Here is a 14,201-nt window from a genome sequence, read left to right as displayed (position 1 = left end):
TGATATCCTGCAACTTCAATGTTGTACTTTTCTACGTGTATTGATCAGAATGAATAGAACGTTGTGTGAACTTGTTGTATTGCAGCAACACTGGCTCCCTTACCGCGCAACCCACGACCCAGTGGAGGATGTGACCCCAAGCCAGTCTCAACATCCTCCACTTGGACTGTCAGAAAGGGAATGGGGAGGTGGTGAAATATGTCCTCTCAAAGGACCTGGTGGACATCAATGCCAGGGACGCTGAAGGACAGACAGCAACCAAGATGGTGAAAATTCAGAGTCGAAAAGACGTGCTTGATCTTCTTTTGTCACATGGCGGTCACTTGTAGTAGGTGAAACAGTTTGCATACATTTATGTTGTTATCTACATTGGGGTGTGGTAAAGCCTACTGCAGCCTGTGTAAGTACCTTATGATAATTTCTTCATGTATGACGAGAAATACAAATTGTATATCTTCTATATCTTTGTAATACATAATGCTTGCAACGTTGTGGAATCTGGTAGAATGGCTGTTAAATAGATATTATGATCAGAAGAGACACATTACATCTCCAAAGAATTTTGTTTTATTATTTTTTTTACATGATCATGATACAAACAACTTTCTGGTTACAGCTCCGAGCATTCTCCGAGCTTTAAATGAAACAGTTTTGCTTAACTGGTGTAAGGTGCTTGTTTGCACAATCTCAGGTCACATTCACCTCTGCTTGCAGTAAGGATTTAAATATTCATTACAAATCTATGGTTCTGATACGTGACACAAACTGGATCCTGAGTCTCAGTTGCCAAACGCATGATCACCTGTCCCGAGCACTAACAAAGGAAGCAGACTTTCATGCCACTGATCATGCTTTCTGACAGGGGACAACGATGCCTGAACGCCAGAGTGGTTATCAACTAACTTTCAGTGCTGCATCTGGATCACGCAGATTAGGCAAGAATCTAGAAAGTTACTAGGTCATCCCATGGAAGCGGCGAGATTCACCTTTGTTCTGTGGAACAGTTATGTTTGTCAGAGCTCTAATTTGCTTTGATGAACTTCAAGGCCATGCTCAGTTTACTCAGAAAAGATTCCTGAGCCTGATTCCTGATTCCTTTGATACCGAAAGGTAACCTTAGCCACCGGAATATGCCTATCGGGTTGTTAAATGATGTCCTTATTCACAATCCAACTGAATCTGGAGAAATTCGGATTTTGCATCCAACACAGAAACACCTTTGTATTTGGAATGGATGAAGCACCATTTTCTACCTTTAGAATCAGGTCGTGCTTCCTGCGTATCAACCGATTCAAGTCTTTAGGATCTAGACCTCCGCGCACCTTGTCATATCTCACAAGAGGTTCTGTGACCATAGTGATGTGTCCATTAGCTTCCATTTCATGGATCATGCTTGTGATGTTGTCAGCCAAAACTATGATTGTTGGTTCGAATCCCAGTTCGCCCAGATTATGCTTCTAGGTTTCTCAGCACCATACCCGTGCTCGTGTGTTTCACCGAAGTGGTAAACGTCTGAGACCTGCATGACTTCGGGCTTTCCTCCCATAATAAGCTGACACGCCGCAATATAACTGAATTACCGTTAAAAGCGGCGTTGAACCGTATTTACGCCTCAGGCGAACTAAGTGAGCTCAATCGATGGAGAACATTGGTACATTGTCCAGCAGTTTTTTTTGTTATTTTGTTCTCAGCAATAGTCCAGTTATATGATGGCGGTCTATATAAAGAATCGAACCTGGACAAGACAATCCAGTGGTTAACATCATGAGCGTCGATCCTCGCAATTTAGATGCAATGACATGCATTAACCAAGTCAGCTAGCCTGACAACCCGATCCTGTTAGTCGCCTCTTAGGACAAGCGTAGTCGCCATTTACGGCAAGCATGGGTTGCTGAAGACCAACTCTACCCCGGATCTTCACGGGTCGTCAAGGAAGTGAACCAGAGGTGAGATCATGCCAATGGGCATCTATCTTAACCTTGATTAAGCAGTAAGAAAGGGTGTCTTTAGAGCCTGACATCGATATTGTTGGATTGTTTTAGTATCCTGTAAAAGATTTCCCCACAACAGCTGCATTTGCATCATTTTACAATACTGAGACTCAATTTTCTTCGAAAACTTGAGCGTTCATATTCTGAATTAGTGTCCCTTTAAAAGGTGACACATCACACACTCTGGTAGTCTGTATGTCGATTATTTTATCACAGTTCCAAACTGTCTTTGGATACACAGTGCATTGGCACAAGCTCGAGTCAGTTTGAGGGAAAACCACACCATCACACACTTTTGGAAATATGACATTTTACAAGAAGCAATCCACGATGTTTGTGCCTTTTAACGATATAAGCGTAAATAGGTCATATGCAATTACACTTGTGCGTCCATTTATAACATGCGCTTTCAACAGTTTACACGTGTATCTGTTCAGTTCTTCATCACCTGAATGGCCTGTAATGTTGAAGCTGTCTGAATCAGCTATATAATCAGACACGAGAGCTCTTCCTTCAATAAAATCACCTCGCAGTATATACAGACATCAAATCGTACTAACGTTACTTATATAAACTCTTTTTTTGTGTTCGATTTTCAGGTGCTACCGGTAGGGCAGCTGGGTAGGGTTACCGTTTTCACTTAAACCTTTTGTCATCACTGACTAGGAGGTAATGGTTTGATACACACTGCAATACTACCTGAATATCTACCATGATCTGGACCCCTGAAGATCTGGATGGAATAGGTCTTCAGCAATTCATGATTGAATTAATGTTGACTTTGGATGTCGTAAGAGGTGACTAACGGGATTAGGTGATCATGTTCGCTGACATGATTGATACCGTATACCATTTGCGTTGGAGGGTCATGATGTCAATCACTTGATAGTCTGATCCTGACTCGATTATTTACAGTCCTCGTCAAAGAATAGTGCTGAGTGCGGCAAACAAACAAACCACATTCGTGTAGCATCAGAAAGTGAGAAAACAGCATATTCCATGTACGAATATTGAGTTTAAGCATTGCAGCATTATGTTCAGGTGAAATAGGTGAGTCACAGGCCACGGCCAGTTTCACATTTTCCACAAGGACATCTTGATACATCAGCTAAGACCCGTGAAGATCCGCTGGTGTTGATGGGTTCTTGTTCCATCCATCCAGTTATATCCTTGTCCCGCCTTACGGATATCAGATGTTTGTTGGCCGAACACAAGTACAGACCAGCTTGTTGCTAAAACATTTATTTTTTTATTGTTGTCTCTGGCTCTGGTCTCAAGGGGATGGCTGTGCCCTGATCCATCGAACTCGTCTTCTGACATTCTGTAAGTATCATCTCCGTTCAGTGTTTTACAGCTGCTTCCAGGATGGTTGGTTCGTCTTTATATTAACAAGGTCTGGTATCTGTTTTGGAGAACAGACGATAGACCGGATGGACCCTCTCTATGTGTACACAATCTACAGAAAACAATCCACTGAAACCCTCTTAAAATCATTTCACCATCTTCCCAAGTATCTCTCATCTGATATTGGAGCCTATGGAAGACCGAATTGTTTTGAGGTTGGCTTCTTAAATGTTCATTTTGCCCTAAAAAAACCTACTGTGTGTCTCGGTTCTCTATTTTCTTCTTTAAAATGCTCTGCTTTATTATAAAAATCCTTTGTAAACAAGTAGAACTTGTTTCGAAGGTAGGAAATTTCTGAGGGTATTGATTGCAGCGCTACATCGACAACAGTCATAGTTGTAAGATAATTATGCACCTCAGGGATAAACACGTACCAGGTTCCTTTGTAGCTGAAAGTCGGGTCTGCAATCTGTCCAATGAACTAGATTCTCTCTGTGGATTACTTTCCCAGGGACTTGAGTTGGACTCCGGGTCTCCCGCAAATGATTAAATGTAAACATATCCATGTACCCTTAGGTGGCGTACTACCGATGAGGAAACAATTTCAATGCTGCTGCTCCAAGATTCGATTGACATACCTATGCTATCTGTAGTGACAGTCCGATGTCATCTGTACCTCCAGTAAAATAATCTAATTGTCGCGTTGATCGATTTTGTATCAATCCCGTCGATGTTTGTGTTCCGCCATAACAATCACGTGATTTGTTATGTATAAATACTCATGTAAGCTTGGAATATATCGTAATAAAAGATTACAGAGTGCTATGTCAGATGTCACATGTCACATATGTTACCTGCATCAATTAAAGGAAAGAAGTAATATTTTGTAGATGTGGTAAATGTCCAGCTTTAGCAATATCACGTACATGTACCTTACACAAGGATACTTATAACTCTAAACTACTCTGTATCAACATGAAGTTTCTCCGTATTTACAGTCTTGCCTCTTTGGTTTCTATCACCTGTTGTGTCAATTGCCACATTACCCCCGAGGGGGATTCGGGGTTAGAATACGTCCCAGCAACCAATGCTGCTTTACGAGGCGACTAAATAGATCGGATGGCCAGGCTCAGTTACTTGGTTGATTGCGTGTCATCGTACTCCGATGGCGTGGATCACTCGATTGCCTGGTCTATATTCATTTTTTTAAATGTATGCAATTGTCCGATGAGTTTCCTACCTTCCGCTTTTCAGAAAATAAATGACTGCTCGTGACTGTGGCATTAATACTTGAAAGAGGAAGTATTTGACTCTTTCACCGTTTGACATTAACTCACTCACCTTTCAATATAGAGAGGAAAACTGGTAACTCGCATGACTTCCCTTTGATAAGAGAAGAAAACGCTAGTTTGACAGATTCAAGGTTGTTTTCTTCAACAGTTTTCGACATTAGAACTCAAGACTGACAGCAAGGTTTTGCAACTGAAGGGTTGGTTTGTTAAGAGGAATAACAAGGTGATGTGACACTTCTTACTGTAAAGCAGTGTACTTTCCATGGAGAGCATCACATGGGTAAGATGGACTAACTTTCTCCTACTTCATCTCCACCCATGGATACAATTCTTCATTCTTATTTCGTGGGTGAGCAAGTAAGTGAATATTTCCAGCAATGTTTCAGCTACCGTGTATAATGAGAGCATGTAAATAATCAATTTTGTACGAGGCAAAGGTGAGACTGACAATTTAAAAACGACCGCCACTATTTAGATATGAGAACAGCTGGACATATATCCGTTCAACACATTTGTTGAGATCATTTCACGATTTTAATGTGTGATACATGTTTATATATGTGAATTGATGCAAATGTGATGCTATAGTCTGGAATAAAAATAAATAGCAATTGAGAAATGTAAAAAAGTGATGAATCAGGAATCAAGCAGTATACCAGACTCGTATCAATTCATTTTCCACTGTTTCCATAGCATCTGCCCAAATCACGTTATCTGAACTCGTTTGTATAGTTGATCTGTACAGGGTGACGGGATGTACACAGGTTATATTAACCCCATTGGTTGCAGGATGTCAACTTCAGGCTTCGAACCTATACATAAGATGTCCCTATTTCTTCTTATGCATTTGTTTACGTCTTTGGCCGCATCCGAGGTTTAGTGGTCAGAGCATCTGGTTCGGTTCCCGGTCGCGTCATACAAACAAACCCCGCTAAAATATGGTAATTGTTCTTATTCTGCCTGTTGCTCGACATTAAGGGGGAAAAGGGACAGGTAAAACTGCTTCAATGCTGCCATATTAAATTGATTTAATGTTAACCCGAAATCAGTGCTGCTCAACCAGCACGTCCAAGTATTGATAAGGTTTATGTGTGTGTAAGCTTCAAATCACAAAGATCGGAGATGGTTATAAATGCCAACTGGTTGTCAAAATGTTGTTGGGTAGCCAAGTGGTTAGAGAGTTTACTCGTCTTGTCAGAGATCCGGGATCGATTCCCATCATGGGAATTATCTGTCAAGCTATTTACCTGTGTCTCTCGCTTTGATCCTGCTTGAATATTGCCAGGTTTGCGGTGTTAAACCACTCCTACCCACTCATTTTCTACATGCCGCCAGGTGTTGTGCCAGCGAAAAGGAAATAAACGCAGCATATTAACACATTTCTGTATCAATAATAAACATTACCGCATATATACATAAAAACATTGTTGTGATACGGAATTCATAGTTATAATAGCACTGAAGCTCCAGATTAAGTTCATATGTTGATAAGGAAAGCCGTTGTGTCAGTTTTTCTTTCAAATAGGTGATAATTTGATAGGCGTGTTTGTGCAACAACGGGTAGTTAGGATTTGCTGTTTTTGCTTTTGTATATATTATCGTTTGCAAGGGTTCATATGGGACGGGTTGTTTAATTGTTGAATACATCTTTGAAAAAAAACAACATATCTCAATTTTTCACCTAGGTCTGTCCTACTGTCAGGTTATGACAATATATACTTAAGTCAAAACATAGCACACAATAGAAACAGACCATAAAATGGTAGCCAGCGTCCAAACTAGTGTTATCCTCTGATGGAACTCGAAACCTAAATCGACACCAAGACTCAAAATTACTATTTAATAGACTAACCTAAGTTATTACCCTTTAACAGAGTGGTGAAAGAACTTTGTAACGACATGACGTCATGTCAACAGTATTTTATCAACCAAAACTGTTTTCCACAGGATATATTACGTGAGTGTCGAAGCTAAATATCCCCGGAGATATAGCTTCACTGAAATTGCATCACAATGCTTTGCATACCATAAAGTAATGCAATAGCACTGTGCTACGTGTATTTGCTGATAATGGTCGTCAGCCCCCGCGAAGATCAGGATTAGAAAAAGAACCCATGATTGTTGTAAGAGCCGACCAACGGAATCAGATTCGCTGGCTTGGTTAACGCGTATTATCGTACCTAAAATGAGCGGATCGATACTCATGATGTCACTCACTGGATGGTCTTGTGTCGATTATCTAGCTGGAATATTGCTGAGTTTGGTGTTAACCAACAACAATATCTATGTTTCTATGTGTGGAAGTACTGTTGTTTCAGTAAGGTTATGTTGCAACCATATCATAACATCAATCAGTTTACATGCTATAGCATAACTAGATGCTTTGTCAATCAAACGACGCGTTCTTCTGAATATATATCTCAATTGCATTAATATCCTGCAACCTCGCACCCTGGCGGTTTGGGCGTTGCTCAAACGGGGAAACAGAAAATGATTATATATTGTCAGCTCATACAACAGGCCTTGTAACCTGTAATCACCAGGGGAGACAAACAAGGGATAGAGACGACCAGAGTCCACTTTCAAAAAGCAATTTTAGCGCTACGACTAGAGTAAGTTAATGTTAAAGTATGAGGATTACTATCATCGTAGCGCTTTGAGCAAGTTGACGCAGGACCAGGTGTCCTGAGTGGTAGCCATGCATGGGGTACAGGATCAGATAATGAAAAAGATGCATATGGTATTGTGACCAAGACGCTTTACGAGTAGACTGGAACCTAGGATGACTGTAATCCTTAGGGTGAGGTGGCTATTGTATACTTTGAGCATATTTTAAGCAGAAATTTACCTGTGTAATCCCCACTGAAACAATCTGACTATCACTAAGTCAAACCTTCATAACAATAACAACAACAATACTATTACTACTACTATTACTAATAATAATATTTATGAGCACAACGTCTTACAGCAAATCAAGGTTGAGATAGATGCCAATTTGCATTGTCGCACCTTTGGTTCATAAGAAACACCAGCAGTGAACCAATGTTCTTCATCGTTTTAGCTTTAAAAGTATCTCGTATCTTATTGTCGCCTCTGCAATCTAATTATCAAGAATTTAAGTTTAGCTGGGTTGGTTTGATTGAAAACATTCGATTAACACTTGACTGATTTCTATTAATGATATTTTTTCATTCACTGACTTATTATGTTCTCTTATTTGTGGCAATAAAACAGAAATTATACTCGCCTAAATCCGACCCACTTTTCAGATATAGACCCATGTCGTATTCGAAGAAACAGAGTGTTGACATTATTACACACTCAGCTTAACGACCCGTGAAGATCCGGGATAGAACAGGTTTCCAGCAACCCATGCTTGCCGTAAAAGGCGACTATGCTTGTCGTAAGAGGCGACTAACGGGATCGTGTGGTCAGGCTCGCTGACTTGGTTGATGCATGTCATCGTTTCCAAATGGCGTGTATCGATGTTCATGAAGTCAATCACTGGATTGTCTGGTCCAGACTCCATTATTTACAGACCGCCGTCACATAGCTGGAATATTGCTGATCGCGGTATTAAACAAGAACGACAACAACAACAACAAATATGCGACTGTACATTGTTTGGACAGAACAAGCTACTATAAAACGACAAATTTGAACAGAAAAAATGCATCTTACACTGTTGAACACAGATTGAAAATACCGATGTCTATATCTAATTTATAGACATTTTCTGCCATTACGAAACCAAAACTAATAAGAAATTGTTCAAAGTCACTTAGCAGTAGAAAGCATCCAAGATCCGCAGTTCTTCTTACAAAATCAAGCCATAATTAACTACTGTCTTCTGTTGGCTGGATCCTGGTGGAATTATTCGTGCAGCAGAACACTAATTAAGTGAGTGAGTGATTGAGTGAGTTGGGTTTTACGCCACCTTTAACAGTCATATCACGGCATGTCAGCTTAATGTGGGAGGAAAGCCCGAAGTGATGCAGGTCGCAGACGTTTACCACTTCGGCGAAACCCACGAGCACGGGTATGGTGCTGACAAACCTAGAAACATAATCGGGGCGAACGGGTATTCAAACCCACAATCATAGGTTTCTGGCGTGCCCAAGGGACGCAACTCTGCACAGCGAATCGCTGCGCCTTAGACGACTGGGCCACCCGTGCCCCACACTAATTAAGACGGACCCACCTTGTGTTGATGGTTTGATCAACACAGATCAATGACCGCTCGTTATGATCTCATTATTCATTTTATTAAATTCACGAGTGACACGCGCGTACCACATGCCTGTTACAGGTGTTCCCACACGTGTGAACTGGGCACTATTGCATATGTATTCAATGATATAACCAACACAAGTATAATACTGACTCGATAGTTTAACAGCATACAAGTGACCCACTTTACATGACCAACACAAGTATACTCTTCACAGAAAGATACGCAAAGCCAAACTTGTGTTAGGTAGAAAAATGCATTTTTACGAGGAACCGTTCACGGTATTGAGTCAAAATGAATATTTGGTGATTGTAGTCATCTGGTGAAGGTCAGCTGCATTCAATAACGCGTATGTCACCTGTTGGAAACGATAGCGGCCTGACGTCTCCTGCCCATGGAAGAGACGAGTACGCGAATCACATCCTGGCGAATGGCAACCCACTCGGCCTGCAACGCAAAAGCCATCTGCTGCAATGTACGGGGTTGGGGTTGACATCGGCGTTACCGTCTATCCAATCCATCGCACAGGTGCTCTATCAGGTTCAAATCCGGGGATCTGGAGGTCCAGGGGAGAACATCGACGTCGTTTGTTGTGTAGAAAGGCTGTTGTGATCCGTGCTGTATGGGGTCGAGCGTTGAACTGCTGGAGCACACCGTCTTGTATATTGACACAACTAACCATGTCAATTCTTAGCTTCAGATGCTTCAAACAGAATTACCATGCATCTGAAGCATGAGAAAATTACCACTTTTTTTTAATTCAACCCTATATATATGTTTGTTTTTTTACACATCCTTGATGTACGTGTTTTTAAGTGTAGATCCAATATTGATGGCGAATTAATCATGATACACGAGTTCACAAAATCGTTTTGTGATGTTTGCTAAAATATAAAGTTGGGTAGCAATCCATATGTATTTCAATTGGAGAAAGTAGGTACACGAACTTAGTCTTTCAACAGATACCCGAGTGCGTCCCGATTGTGTATCTTTTGATTATTGTGGAATGTAATTATTCGCATATGACTTCCTTTCAAAATTGGTCTAGTTGGTTCAGTCACATAGAGCGTAAATCTGTCATCACGATTATCTCCCTATGATAATAATCAGTGACATCCGTCATCATTTTGCAACACTGCTCAAACATGGTTTGTTGTTGACGGACATGCACAGCTCACCTCCCTGAGAGAAAATAACTCACTCCGAATCACTTTACGAGTGTATAACCTGATTAGCATACGTAACGTGGTTCATTTTGCTGGTAACAGTTAAGTGCAGCGTTTTCATGACACAATTTTGAAAGCGTTATCGTTGGATCATATCATCTCAGCTGGCATGTATAGCTTTGATCATTTACACCTAACAGGTTAGACTTGTAATAATAATGTCTGAATGTGTTTCTCGTCGTAAACTGATAATACTAAGATATTTAGTGTTTATAGTGCATATGTGTAAAACCCTTTGATTCAGGTTTATCAAAAGCACATTGTTAAGCACAGCGTTCCTATCTACAGCGTTTGCTTTATTATTTCCGTCACAGTATCGACTGATGGTAGTCGTAGCACAAGACAAGATGTGGTGATCTGTCATCTGTGAAAAGACACGACTAACTGTGAGTAAACCCTTTTTAGTCCTCTGCTTAAGAATAAGTTACCGTTTACGAGGATTCGAATATCAGCAACACTTGTTGGTTTCAAGAAAATATGAAATAAGCATGGCCTATGTATACGTCTCTTACCCTTCTTAGTTAAACACAACTATTGGCAAATAAGACATAAACCAAGATTCACTTTCTTCGATTTTTAATCGCCACCGTATGAGATGATGATTTCCTTTTTGCTAATCAGCTGATTCAGCAAAACTATTGTCAAATGTCACATAGACCTAAACTGACATGACCAGCTGATTCAGTGGCACATCAAATACATGACATGTAACGGGATCACAAAGACATCATTCGGAGCAATGTTTGCGTGGCAAAGGTATGTTCTCTTTTCACACAAATATAGCACACACATATACTCAGCATAAGAACGTAACATGATATACAAATGCCTTTACTGAATAATATTATTTTGTTATTGCCTTTGTTGACAGATGAAACAGTCGGTTGGCATAGGAACCTTAAATGTCCTCTTTATTATCATGAGCAGCACGAGTTCGAACTACTGTGAGTTTCTCAGTGCTTCTGAAATTCATATTTAAGATAAAATATATTCGTAGACTTTATCATGTCCATGAATTTAAGTCATTAATGAGCCTCGGAAACATAATTCTGATCCCTCAACCAGAGGTATCAAATCAATATACTAACCTCTGATTGAAACATCCTATGGAACGAAAGTATCATCGCGGAGGCTAGTATTTACAGAAAAAAAGTGGATAAATTTAACAAATAAAATATAAATCTAGTGTTGTTAAATGTACATGTAACTTGCCTCTTCACTGAAAGCACGGTGTGTTTATCACCTCCTTGTGAACAACATAATATACATATATTTGTCACGGCTGTTTTGTACAATGTAATAATGTAAAAATATACATATATTATGCGATGTGGTGTGGGACAAGTATGACATTCGGCAACTCATCCTTCTGTTGCAGATACCACAGCAACGTTTACCTGCCCTGACGTATCCTACATCGAGGACTCTGCTCTGATGAATTGTTCAACGTCGACACCTTACACCGCTCTTCAATACACTGGTCCACGTTCAACTCCTGGTCCACAGTGTATAGCATCATTACGGTTGTGTACACCTATAGAAGCATATAATGCAAGTATCATCAACCAAACCCACAGTAGCCTCCGTATACTGACCGTGGAACCACATCACGCAGGACAGTGGACATGTGCTGATATTCCAAATGGTCCTCTTGCATCCTGCGATGTTGTCGTTACAAGTAAGTTCAATGCTGATGTTGACTTCTTGAAATACGAAAGCTCGATTATGGATAAAAATGTCTTGATTAAAAATACTACATGTAATATGTATATATCCAGTATGACAATACAATCCTTCATTATCCAACATCTGCAGCAATATCTTGGATAAATATTTTGAATTTTAGTCTGTTTTTTATAGTATTTCACTTTCACTGTTTAAATTAATGATACATTCGACAAAGTAGGTTCTTCAACTGGGTAATGTGATAAACTTGAATTATTGCAACTAGCGAAGATCAGTCATATATGCATTGTAATCGGATTTTGAGTTATATCTTGTTGTTAGTCATTGGATTAAACTATGCCTTCTACAGTACTGATTTAAGGTTGAAAATCAACCTTTCTAGAGGAAAACATTCAAAATTTACTGATGAATAAGTATTGTGTAATAGACATGTCTACCTTTTTACATGTTTGTATGTAACTTCAAGCACATCTGTCAGAAAACAGTTCAGTAAGTACTGTATATAGCATATTATCTTCTCATTAGTGATACAGGCCATATACCTTAATATCCCCTCTTTGTGGTGAAATTGAATACTTCAAAGTTTGGCCGAGCGGAATTAACTTAACATAGCAGTACAGCTGCCTCAAAAGGTATGTTACAATACGTGCAACCTGTGGGCGGGCATTTTCTGCTGCAGTTAGACGTTACATCGCAGCATGTGCACATAGGGTAGAACATCATCTTGAGCGATTTCACTCCGGGAGCATACGCCATTCAAATTGCCATTAAAAATAATGAGTTCTCCCATGAGCTGTGAAGCCCCATTACACTTACACTCGAAAACTGATGCCCCTAAAACGTTCTCTTTGACGCCTGCCTATAGACCCCTGCACGCCCATCAGAGCGGCCAAGATGAAACCTAGAAATCAGTCGACGGTATACTGTTCCAGTCTTGTCTTGCCTCATATGCTGCCCACCAGTCGACGAGTGCTTGACTTTGACCTGGATGTAGGCGTTGATGTTTTGCAAGCTGTGGTATTGCATAAGTGTTATAAAATGTTAACGAAAATAGCTTTAATTAGCACCTGATAGCTAAACAATCATTTTGCTCACATTCAAGCACCACAACCAAACACACAAACATATAAATGGAGCGCCGTACAAAAACTTGCAGATACAAATTGTAACTGAGGTCAGTAATGTCTTCATATATATCTATTGCGAGAAGAAGTATTTTACGTGGAAAAAAATGTTCCTTCATTGATTTTTATCTAAAGCACAGTTACGTTTATCCGTTAGTACATACCGTATTAGATCAGTGATCAAAAACACACTAAAATATTCCCCACCCCATATACACAGATCAGTACATTTCAAATATGGCATCACACTGCATTTATTGCAGTTCATTAGATATAAATATTCTGTATGATCTTAAATACAGACTTGAAATATTTTCAGAAAAGAAATATTTCAATTAACTATTGTGTTTATTTAATTAAGTATTAGTACATATTGACTATCCGCATTTCGAATATTACTATTATCTTGTTGATATAAACTTAATTCTGTCATACAACAATGCATGTTACTGTTTGTGATGACAGTCGTAGATGGTATCATCGGCGAATCATTGATATTGTTCTTTCTGCACTGGGTATAACTATTAAAAAGTGTCATGTCATTATGGACATTTGTATTTTCTGACAGAGCTAATCGGATATTATATCGATCAGTTCATTGCCTTTTGTTTGGAATCGTTGCTGTTGCTGTCCAACGCCCAAAGGAATAATGGCAATAACTACTTCAAAACATGCTAATACCACTCATCGAAATCAAACAGAGCATCCAACATTTGGCAACGCAATGATTGCAATTAGAATTATATCGCTCAAACCGTTTTCAGTGAACCATTTCGGTTTATAGTACGATATCCTTGTATGAAAATCGACTTTATTTTAAAGAATATTTTATTGTTTTAGAGACACCAACGTGCAACATCACCAGTAAGGAGGACACTGATGTACTTGCCCAGTATCAGGAGCTGACACTCACAGTGGACATACGGGGCTACTTCTGTTCTGCAGCTTTTTACTTCTCCTTCCAGACTGGGAACGTGTCGACACTACTGCTGGGAGCTGAACATGTAGCTAATGTCACTGACAACATTACTGCAGTGACCCTCAATGTGACGAAATCCCACCTTGGAATTGTAGGCTTGATATTCAGCTGTCACACCAAACAGTGGAATACAACTTGCGATGGCGTGTCGGAACTCAGTAAGTAGTTTACATGATTTAAAAACACAATGTAACGAATTGATGATGCCTTTTCAAGATACCTTGAAGTCAGTTAATATCAAGACGTGTCTTCTTCATAAACGTGAATACCGTCTTTATATTAACAACAGCTATTGTGAAATTGTCCTCATTGTCCTGTAGCTCAT

At 39.7% G+C, this 14,201-nt stretch overlaps 1 long non-coding RNA gene across 1 annotated transcript; it reads left to right on the top strand.

The window, feature by feature from the left end:
- Positions 1–4,760: 4,760 nt before the first annotated feature.
- Positions 4,761–11,759, top strand: LOC125375952. The gene is made up of 4 exons (XR_007218856.1): positions 4,761–4,907; positions 10,402–10,473; positions 10,959–11,031; positions 11,466–11,759. It is a non-coding gene; the product is annotated as an uncharacterized LOC125375952 (long non-coding RNA).
- The last annotated feature ends 2,442 nt before the right edge of the window (positions 11,760–14,201 follow it).

Source organism: Haliotis rufescens, unplaced genomic scaffold (assembly GCF_023055435.1).
Source record: "Haliotis rufescens isolate VD_foot unplaced genomic scaffold, xgHalRufe1.0.p SCAF_63, whole genome shotgun sequence".
NCBI lineage: Eukaryota > Metazoa > Mollusca > Gastropoda > Lepetellida > Haliotidae > Haliotis > Haliotis rufescens.
The sequence above is the reverse complement of the archived record's forward strand: the minus strand, read 5'-3'. Positions and strand labels throughout refer to the sequence as shown.